Source organism: Mus caroli, unplaced genomic scaffold (genome assembly GCF_978045245.1).
Source record: "Mus caroli unplaced genomic scaffold, Mus_caroli_1 scaffold_8, whole genome shotgun sequence".
NCBI lineage: Eukaryota > Metazoa > Chordata > Mammalia > Rodentia > Muridae > Mus > Mus caroli.
The window spans coordinates 98,880,695-98,892,306 of NW_028227263.1; the positions used below are offsets into that span (position 1 = coordinate 98,880,695).

Genomic DNA, 11,612 nt, shown 5'->3' on the forward strand with positions numbered 1-11,612 from the left:
ATACTGTAGGACACACTATGACAATTACAGCTACCACAATAAATTTTCTTCTTTTGGGAGGAGGTCTCAAAGGCAGAGGGTAGGTATGAAGAAATAGGGAGAAGAGTGGGATTAGGGTACATGATGAATTCACAAAGAATAAATAACTCCTTCTAGTTGTTCACAATGAATAAATTTAAAATTCACAAAGAATAAATAAAAAGCTAAGTAAAAAGGCATACAGTCATGAAGTATGAGTAGAATACTATTTTATGATTTGCAACTGATATTGATAATTAAAAATAAATATAATGAGATACTAGAGAATGCCCACAGGAATCTATAAAGGACTGATGGCGCTAACTTCTGATGAGAAAGAACAGTAGGAATTATCACATATAGTGAACAGGACCCAAAGTCATCAGGTACTTATAAAGTCAGGTGAAAGTTTCTAACAATACAAAATAAAGATTTATCTTTGGATACAAAAGCAATGTTACTTAGAATTTCCCCCAGTGAATTAAAAGTCATTCCCATATAAACCTCAACATAAGTATCTGTAGCAGAAGCCTGTTGGGAAAGGTATTTTATATGTGAAATCATGGGATCAAGCATAAGCTCCCACAAAACATTCCAACAGCTTTGACGCGCTTAATCTTCTTACCACAGCTAGAGGGAGCCAAAATATTGTTCATAGGTGAGTGCCTAACCAAACAATGGAGTATCCATATAAAATAAGCCATTAATTCTCACTGATAATAAATTAGTTCACTATAAGAAGGAATAGAGGAAGCATAAATGGTAACAGAATGAAATTCTTCTAATGTAACCTGGATCCTTCAATAAAATGAAATAATAAAGAGGACAAAAACATCTATCATGACAGACAGGAAAGTCAATGGTTTCTAGGAGTTCTGGAAGGAAATTAGGGGGACATAGAATTATCTTAGTATATCAACACAATTTTCTGTGTGGGTGTAATATCAAATACACACCATTGTGCTTTAAAGAATTTCAAAGGTCACAGAACTGCATTAAGGTTGCCCAAGTACTACTTCTCCTTGCCAGAGACTTGTACCTTCTCTATGCCACTGGCACTCTCTAGGAGACTTATTAAATCCTAGTCAACTCCCCACCAGAGTCTTTTGAGGTACCACATGTCACCTGAATATTCAGGATCCGTGGTGGTCTGAGTCATAAATACCAGAAGACAGAGCAAATCTATACCCATGGTTTAGCTGCAATCCAAATGTTGTAAGTACCATGGTTGAAAGTAGAAAACTAGCTACAACAAAGAAGAAAATATAATCAACATACTAACACTAGATGTGCATTGATTCCTCAATAAAGAAATCAAAGCAGGGTAGTGATTCTGCGTCTGAGGACTGGAAAAAATTTTTATCTTCACAGAAAAGGGAAGCTTCTTTGAGCTATACAAACAAGACATACAAGAGACACCTAGAAAGACATTCAACTCTGAAGACAATAACTAAGGATACATATTTGTAGAGAGTGTCACACCAAAAATGAAATAACATTCAGCAATCCAGTAAGATACCAAGAATGTGGATACAGAATGATGTACAAGAAAAGGAATAAATGATTGGTAGTTTTCGATGCTCAATGAAATAGAGTAATCACAGTTTTTTCCACCTGTGATTATGTTTCTGAAATAAAGACTGTGAGTTTTAATTATTTCATGAATAACTACTTAGGCCATAAGCTTAGTATTGTTCTCCAAGTAGCTAGCAAATTAATTCATTTATTTTGTGGTATTCATACTACATGGCTGGTTACCTCTTCTCATTTTCATGTATGTCTCCATCTGCAGGCAGGATGAATCTCCTCCCTCACCTGACTATATCACAGAATCGTCTCTGCCTGCTGGACTTCCATGTCCTTCATCCTGCTTTAGCTAATAGGCCAAAAACAATTTTAGTAACAGGTGATACTTCCAGGCAGCTCACAGGAGATTTTCCCTATAAAACAGTAGATTTTGGAGTGTTATCATTCCTACATTTGCCACATTGATGTTTTCATTTATTACTTAGCTTTTAACTTAGCTTACTTAATAAATAAAATTTTATATGTATGTTGTTATTTTAGAAATGTGACGGCCTTTTAATATTTTGCATAAAGGAAATTTTCATTCAAAGAAAAAACAAAGCGATATTAAAACACCCAAAATAACTTATATCCTCTATAAAATACTAGTCATAGATTTTGGAGCTCTAATGAAAATGACATGAAAAAACTGCAGACAACAATTCTTAGAATGATTATAACTAAAACGAAATATAAAAGAGATGAGGAAGAATGAAGGTTAGTGTTTTTGTCAACTTGAAATAAGCTAGATATCTAAGAAGAGGGAAAGTCCATTTGGAAACCATTTCCATCTGATTTTCCTGGAGGAAAGTCTGGGGACATTTGCCAAGTTGATGATTGGTGTAGACAGTCTAAACACACTGTGGATGGTGTCATCCCTGGCTAGTGGTCCTGTGTTGTCTAAAAGAGCAAAGTCAGCTAGCCATGGAGAGAAAGTCAGTATTCAGCTATCCTCCAAAGCCTCTGCTTCAGTTTCCTGCTCAAGTTCTCTGCCTTGAGTTCTTGTTCTGACTTTCCTTCATGATATACTACAAGCTATATGATGAAATAAGTCCTTTTCTCTCCTAGATGGCTTTCGATCATCTTGTTTTTCACCATGAACCAGAACAAATTAAGTAAGGAAGTTAATCCAAGACATGATAACCAACTTCAAATTGCAAAAGAAAAACTCAAAATGAGGCTGGAAATGAAAAACTCAAAAATCCAAGTAATATTCTCAGTATAGTGAATGACTGAGCAACAGTGGGGGGATGTTGAAAACACAGGGTTGGAAGAAAAAAGAGTAGTAATTGGGTCACTCAGGAAGGATCAAGCAGAACTTTATTTAGACAGCAAAAGGAGATAAAGGGGATACAAACTGACAAAGAAGAAGTAAAGGTATCATTATATGCACATGATATGATAGTGTATATGTGACCCCAAAAATTCTACCAGCGAACTTCTACAGGTGATAAACAACTTCAGCACAGTGGCTATATATTAAATTAATTCAAATAAATCAGTAGCATTCCTTTATACAAATTACAAAGGGGCTGAGAAAGAAAATAGGAAAACAATACACTTCACAATAGTCACAAATATATCTTGGGGGTAACTCTATCCAAACAGTTGAAAGATCTGTATGACAAGATATTCAAGTCTCTCAAGAAAGAAATCAAAGAAGACCTAAGAAAATGGAGAGATCCCACATGCTCATGGATTGGTAGGACTGACATAGTAAAAATGGAGTCATACAAAAAGCAAACTATAGATTCAATTAAATCCCCATCACAATTCCAACACAATTCTTTAAAGAAATGGAAAAGGTAATTCTCAATTTCATATGGAAAAAAAAACCCCAGGATAGGGAAACAATTCTTGACAATAAAAGAACTTCTGGGGGAATCACTGTCTCTGACCTGATGCTATCAAACTGTTTTATAGTGATAAAAACTGCATAGTATTGGCACAGAGACAGACAGGTTGATCAATGGAGTAGAATTGGACTCAGGATCATTGACAAAGAAGCTAAAAATATTCAATGGACAAAAGAAAGCATCTTCAATAAATGGTGCTGGTCTGTCTGTCAGTATGTAGAAAAATGAAAATAGATCCATTTTTGTCACTTTGCACAAAGCTTAAGTCCAAGTGGATCAGCAACCTCAATATAAAACCAGATACAGTGAATCTAATAGAAGAGAAAGTGGGAAAGAGGCTTGAACACATGGGAAAGGAGAATTTCCTAAAGAGATCTCCAATGGCTCAGGCTCTAAGCTCAAAAATTGATAAATGGGATCTCTTGAAATTTAAAAGGCATCTGCAAGTCAAAGGATACAGTCAATAGGATAAATCTGCAACAGATTGGGAAACAACTTCACTAACACCACATCTGGTAGAGGGCTAATATCCAAAATGTATAAAGAACTCAAGAAGCTAAATGTGGGGCATTGGGCTATCCACAGACAGTCTGGTCTCCAGTTGAGTTGATGTGTGGAACCCCGGGAATTGGTGGTGATAATTCACCTACATGGGATGTTAGTCATTCCCTCATGCCTCCTGGAACCCTGGCTTCCATTGAAGTTACCACCCTTACAGCTCCCACAGGAAAAGCTGTGGCTAGTAGTCATGTAGACAATGTCCCAAGCTTCTGACCTTCAGGCTAGTCTTCTCCCATTTACCTAGCAACAGTAAGATAATAGCCCACCATAAAAGGGGCTGCTTGGCCCCACCTTGCTTTCTTCTCTTATGCTACTCATCATTTCCTCACTCTTTCTCTCTAACCTCTTACTTTCTCTCCATCTCACTCACTCTCTCTTTCTTATTCTCTAGTCTTTCTTCTCTCTCTCTCCCCTTTCTCCCTTCTCTTCTCTTGGTCATGGCCAGTCTCCCTCTCTTTTACCTTCTCTCTTTCTCCCTGCCTTTCTACAATAAAGCTCTAAAACCATAGACTGTCTCTGTTCATCAAGGCATGCTACACTTGGACAATGGGATAAGCTTTCCTCTAATGAGCTGTTTCAAATCTCCCAGTGGAAGGCCTTCCTGTGCTCCAGTCAAGGCCCAGACTAAGGACTTTTGCCTGCGTGGGAACCTCTCTCCCTCTGCCCTCTGTCCTGTATCTCGGGGGCTGAAGGTGTCACTCAGGGGCCCCTGGTATCAGGGGCTGCCCCTTGTCTACCCCCTGATGAGGGGGTCAGTGGCTTAGGTGACCACCTGAGGTTGAGTGGAAAGCGTCTGGAAGCCATCCCATGTCTGCCTGCCCAGAGCACATAAGAACTCTGGCCATACGTGGGCACTCTCCCTCCTCCCTCTTTCCCCAACCCCCATAGCCCACAGCTAAACTCCAATAAAACAAACAACTCAATCAATATATAATGTATAGAACTAAAGAGAGAACTCATAACAGAGGTATCTTGAATGGCTGAGAAGCACTTAAAGAAATATTCAAAGTCCTTGGTGATCAGGGAAATGAAAGTCAAAAGGACCCTGAGATTCTAACTTATACCAATAAATATTGCTAAGATAAAAAACTCAGGTGACAGCACATGTTGGTGAAAATGTGAAGAGAGAGAGAAGCACTCCCTCATTGCTGGTGGGGTTGCAAACTGATATAACCACTCTGGAAATCAATCTGGAGGTTCCTTAGAAAATGTGAAATAGTTCTACCTGAAGACCCAACTACATCACTTCTGGGCATACAGCCAAAAGATGCCCCACCATGTTACAAAGACAGGTGTTCCACTATGTTAATAGTAGCCTTATTTGTGATAGAGAGAAGCTGGAAACAACCCAGATGTCCATTAGCTGTACAATGTATACAGAAAATGTGGTTCATTTACACAATGGTATTCTATTCAGGTATTAAAAATGAAGACATCATGAGTTTTAGAGGCAAATGAATGGAACTAGAAAATATAATCCTGAGTGAGGTAACTCAGACCCAAAAGGACATACATGGTATGTACTCACTAATAAGTGGATATTAGTCAAACAACTAAGGCATACCCAGGATATAATCCACAGAACTCAGGAAGGTTAACAAGGTGAAGTGCCCAAGTGAGGATGAGTCAATCCTCCTTGGGAGGGGTAAGAACACAATCACAGTCAACAGGTGGAGAGAGGGGCCTTAGGCAGAGAGGGGGCAAGGAGGGGAAAAAGGAACATGATCAGTTACTGGGAGGGTAGAATCTGTAGTGAAGCCCTGAGGGCCAGCAGAAAGAATGGAATACAGGCAACCTTGGGAGTTAGGAAGTGGGGAAACCTCTAGAATGTACTAGAGACCTGGGAAGTGAGAGACACTAGGGACACAGGTGAAATGCCCAACAATGTGTGGGACCATGAAAGGCAGCCTGTTTGGGTTGAATGAGGCTTGCTCTGGGGACCCAGCAGAGACCTAGTAGAAAACTCTACAAGGGAAACAACAGTGGGCCACGTTCCAAGAGACAGGTTCTTGACACCGCAGACAACTCCATAATTCTGTGACTATAAGTCACACAGATAATGTCCCAAGCTTCTGACATTCTGACTAGACTCCATCCCCACAGTTACCTAACTATAACCAGGTATGCTCCTCCCCACAGTTACCTTGCAACAGCAAGAGAGTCCAGCTCACTATAACAGGGGCTGTTGGCCCCTCCTCCCTCTCTTTAAGCAATTATCTTTCTTACTCACATCTCTAGCCCTCCTTCTTTCTCTCCCTTCCCCCCTCTCTCCATGTGGTCATGGACTACCTCTCTCTTTTTTTTTCTACCTTTTCTCTTTCTGCCTGCCTTTCTACAATAAAACACTAAAACAATAGACTCTCTCAGCTCATCAAGCCCTGCCATGCTTGAATGATAGGATATGCTTTCCCCTAAAGAGTTGAGTCTAACCTCCCTCAGAAAGGCCTCCCAGTGCTCCAGCCATGGATCAGACCAAGGACTCTCACCCCCATGGGAACCACCCAGTGTCCCTTCTCTTCCTGCTATCTTCTTTCTTCATCCCTGGGGATGACCAAGCCACCCACCCCAGCCTCCATTTTGTTCTCAGCTCTTCAGTGGTGTCCAGCAATGTCTGGGATGTTCAAGACTGAGAACCTGTTATCTCTGGCCTCTGTGAGGCCCAGAGACCTTGGGCTGACCCTTGTCCACCCCCTGGAGAGGTGGGTTCTGTGGCTTCCCACAGCCAGACACTCACCTGAGATTGTGTGGAAAGCATGAGGGAGTCCTCCCAAATCTTCCTGCCCAGAGCACCAGAACTCTGGTGGGACATGGGTTTTCTCACACTCCCTTTATTCCCCAACGCTAACTGCCCCACAACAATGGGGAGAGGAAACTTGTAGATTCCACCTCCAATAGAATGAAAAGGCATCAAGTGGAGGGATGGAGTTGCCACCCCACAGTCAAAAACTCTGACCTAGAATTGTTCCTGTCTAAAAGAACTTCAGGGACAAAAGTGAAGGGACTTGGAGTATGGAGGTCTAGTGACCAGCCCAAATTGTTTTCAAGGGGAGGTTCCAAGGTCTCACAATATTCCTGATACTATCATGTGCTTACAGACAGGAGCTTAGCATGGCAGCCCTCTGATAGACTCAACAGGCAGCTGAAGGATTGAGATGCAGATACTTACACTCAACGAATGGATAGAAGCCAGGGACCCATATGCTTGAATTAGGTAAAAGCTGGAAGATTATGAGGAGGGTGATCTCATAGAAAGACCAGCAGTCTTAACTGACCTGGACTCTGAGATATCTCAGACACTGCACCAACAACCAGGCAGCATACAGTAGCTGATATGAAGCCCCAGACACAATAGAGCAGAGGACTGCCTCGTATGGCCTCAGTGGGAGATGTGCCTAGACTTCAAGGAATTTGATACCCCAAGGAGGAGGTAGGTCTAGTGGGGTGAGTGTGTGTGGGGGGTTGAGGATATAGTCTTGAAGAAGGGGGAGTAGTAATGTTATGAGGGACTGACATGGGTAGACCAGGAGGTGGATAAGGACTGGGCTGTAAAGACAAATTACATAATGAAGATTATGATGATGATGATGGTGGTGGTGGTGATGATGGTGATGATAATAGTAATAGCTTCCCAAGAGATGTATAGTTAATAAAAATGATGAATCTGAGAGATTTGATACTATACAGATGTAACAGAGACTTCTATATTATTACCTCCACTAACAAGGCTCAGGGATCACTGTGGAAGGAATATGAGAGTTAGAGGTAGTGGATAACTACAGGAAATATCCAGATACTGTGGATAGCTGTGCAAATGAACAGACAGACGTTGTTAAAGCAACTAAGATTTTAAAAAAATCCAGCAAGAGTACATACTTTTTTCAACAAATGATACTGGTTTAACTGGAGGTTAGCTAGTAGAAGAATGCTAAATGACACATTCTTAACTCCTTTTACAAAGCTCAAGTCCAAGTGGATCAAGGACCTCCACATGAAACCAGATACACTGAAACTAATAGAGGAGAAAGTGGGGAAGAACCTCGAACACATGGGCACAGGGGGAAATTTCTTGAAAAGAACACTAATGGCTTATGCTCTGAGATCAACAAATGAGTCCTAATAAAATTGGAAAGCTTCTGTAAGGCAAAGGACACTGTTAATAGGACAAACTGGCAACTCACAGATTGGGAAAAGACCTTTACCCATCCTGCATCTGATAGAGGGCTAATATCCAATATATACAAAGAACTCAAGAACATAGACTCTAGAGAATCAAATAACCCTATTAAAAATGGGGAACAGAGCTAAACAATGAATTCTCAAATGATAAATACTGAATGGCAGAGAAGCACCTAAAGAAATGTTCAACATCCTTAGTCATCAGGGAAATGCAAATCAAAACAACCCTGAGATTCCACCTCACACCAGTCAGACTGGCTAAGTTAAAATAATTCAGGTAACAGCAGATACTGGCAAGGATATGGAGAGAGAGGAACACTATTCCATTATTGGTGGGATTACAAACTGATACAACTACTCAGGAAATCAGTCTGGCAGTTCTCAGAAAATTGGACATAGTATTACCTAAAGACTCCATTGAGCATATACCCCAAAGCTTCTCCAAAGTATAACAAGGACCAATGCTCCACTATGTTCATGGCATCTTTATATATAATAGCTAGAAGCTGGAAAGGACCCAGATGTCCTTCCACAGAAGAATGGAGACAGAAAATGTAGTACATTTACACAATGGAGTATTACTCAGCTATTAAGAACTATGAACTCATAAAATTCTTAGGCAAATGGATGGACCTAGAAAATATCATCCTGAGTGAGGTAACCCAATCATAAAAGAACACAGATGGTATGACCTCATTAATAAGTGTATACTAGCCCAAATGCTCAGGATATCCAATATATAATTCACAGACAATATGAAGCTCAAGAAGAAGTAAGACCAAAGTCTGGGTGCTTTGGTCTGTCTTAGAAAGCATAACAAAATACTCATGGGTGCAAATACGGAGACAAAGTGTGGAGCAGAGACTGAAAGAAAGGCCATCCAAAGACTGCCCCACCTGAGGATCCATCTCATATACAGTCAGCAAACCCAGACACTAATGTGGATGCCAAGAAGTGCATGTTGACAGGAACCTGGAATAGCTGTCTCCTGAGAGGCTCTGACAGAGACTGAGAAATTCAGAGGTGGATGTTCAAAACCAAACATTGGACTGAGCATGGGGCACCCAATGGTGTCATGAGTGGAGGAGTTAGAAAAAGGACTGAAGGAGCTGAAGGCATTTGCAACACCATAGGAAGAACAATAATAACAACCATACAGACTTCCCCAGATCTACCAGGGTTTAAATCCCTAACCACAGAGTACAGATGGAGGGACCCATGGCTCCAGCTACATATGTAGCAGAAGATGGACTTGTTGGGCATCAATAGGAAGAGAGTCCCTAGGTACTTGGAAGGCCTGATGTCCCAGTGTGGAAAATTCAAGGGTGGGAGGCAGGAGTGGGTGGGTGGGTGAACACCCCCATAGAAGCAGGACAGAGGGGATGGGATAGGAGGTTTCGAGGGTGACTGGGAAATGCGATAACATTTGAAATGTAAATACAGAAAATAACCAATAAAAACATTTTGAAGAAAGAGTAGATGCTGGTCAAGATGTGGGAAATGGGGAATAGTCTTCCATTGCTAGTGAGAGTGTAAACTTGTACAATCACTCTAGAAATAATTTTGGTAATTTCTCAGAAAAGTAGGAATAATTCCACCTGCTGATACCACTAAAGTGCTCCTGAGAGTCCACCCCAAAGATGTTCCACAATAGCATAAGGACATATGCTTCACTATGTTCATAACAGATGTATTCATCACAGCCAGAAACTGGAAATAACCTAGGTGTGCCTCACTTGAAGACTAGATAAAGAAAATGTGGTACATCTACACAATAGAATACTATTCAGCTATTAAAAACAAAGAAATAATGAATATTTTTGGAAAAGAGTAGAGACTTGAGAATATCATTGTGAGTGAAGTAATCAATACCCAAAAGGACCTGCATGGTATGTACTCACTTAAAAGTGAATGTTAGCCATAATACCCCTGATACCTATGCTACACTATACAGACCTACAGAAGGTAAACAGGAAAGAAGGCCCAAGTGAGTATGTTTAGATCTCACTTAGAAGTATTAATAAAATAGTCAATGGAGGCAGATTGAGAAAGGGAATTTTGGAGAAGAAAGGTTGGGGAGTGGAATGTAGGGGTTAGGATCAGATGTGAGGAGACATAGGGAAGAGGGACAGAGGGCCCAGAGAATGGATGGAAATCTGAACTTGGTGGGAGTGCATTGATGGAGGGGGGCCTCTGTAGGATATGACAGAGAACTGGGATAGGAAAGTTAATCAGGAGTCTATGGGGTTGACTAGAGCTAATTCTCATAATAGTGGGCATATGTAGCATGAAGAGGACACTTTTTTTGTGAGACTATACTGCCAGCAGAGGGACAAGGACACCAACCCACCCACAAAGTTTTGATCCAAAATTAAACCTGTACACAAGAAATGCATGGACAAAGATGGAGCAAATACTGAGGGAATGGCCACCTAATAACCAACACAACTTGAGACCCACACCATATACAAGCTTCATTTCCTGACACTATTAATGAGACTGCTATGCTGGCAGACAGGAGCCTTGCATAACTGTCCTTTACTCAGCAGCTGACTGATTTAGATGCAGATATCCACAGCCAAATATTGGACAGAGCTCAGGGACTCAAAATGAAGACTTGGGGGAAAGAACTGATGGCCTCTAATGGGATAGCAAGTACACAAAAACACCAACATTGTGAACTAAATTTGACCCTTGGACCTCTCAGAGACTTAATACCTAGGCAGCCCATGTATGTACCAGATGTGCACTTTAGTTCCTTGTGGGTCCCCAACAAAATGTTCCTAAAGTTGGAGAAAGATCGTCTCTAACCCTATGTCCTATAGAGAGCTAATATTTAAAATATATAAAGAACTTAAGAGTTAACCTCCAAAAAAGCCAAATAACCCATTAAAAATGGGGTGCAGAGCTAAACAGAGAATTCACAATAGAAAAATGTTTAAGAACTTAGAAGCAATTAAGGAAATATTCTAAGTCCTTAGTCACCAGAAAAATACAAATCAAAACGACCTTAAGATTCCACTTTACATCAATCATAATGTCTATGATCAATCTGGCGGTTCCTCAGAAATTTGGAAATAGTTCTACTTGAAGACATCACTGCTATGCCATTCCTGGGTATATACCAAAAAGATTAAAAATGAGGATATCATGAATTGTTTAGGCAAGTAGTTGAACTAGAAAGTATCAACCTGATTGAGGTAACACAGACCCAAAAGAATATCATTGTATGTGCTCACTGGTAAGTGGATGTTAGCCAAAACCTACAGAACACCTAGGATAAAACCAACAGACCTTAAGAAGTTTGACAAGCAGAAAGGCCCATTTGAGGGTGCTTCAATCCCACTTAGAATGGGGAATAAAATAATCATGGGAGTCAGAATGAGGGAAGGATGTGGGGGGGGAGAGAGATGGGGAGTTGAATGGGGAACAGGA

The 11,612-nt window shown here is 40.7% G+C and overlaps 1 pseudogene; it reads left to right on the plus strand.

Annotated features, from left to right (window-relative positions):
* Positions 1 to 332: 332 nt before the first annotated feature.
* Positions 333 to 1,606, plus strand: LOC110297934 (DNA-directed RNA polymerases I, II, and III subunit RPABC4 pseudogene; annotated as a pseudogene).
* The last annotated feature ends 10,006 nt before the right edge of the window (positions 1,607 to 11,612 follow it).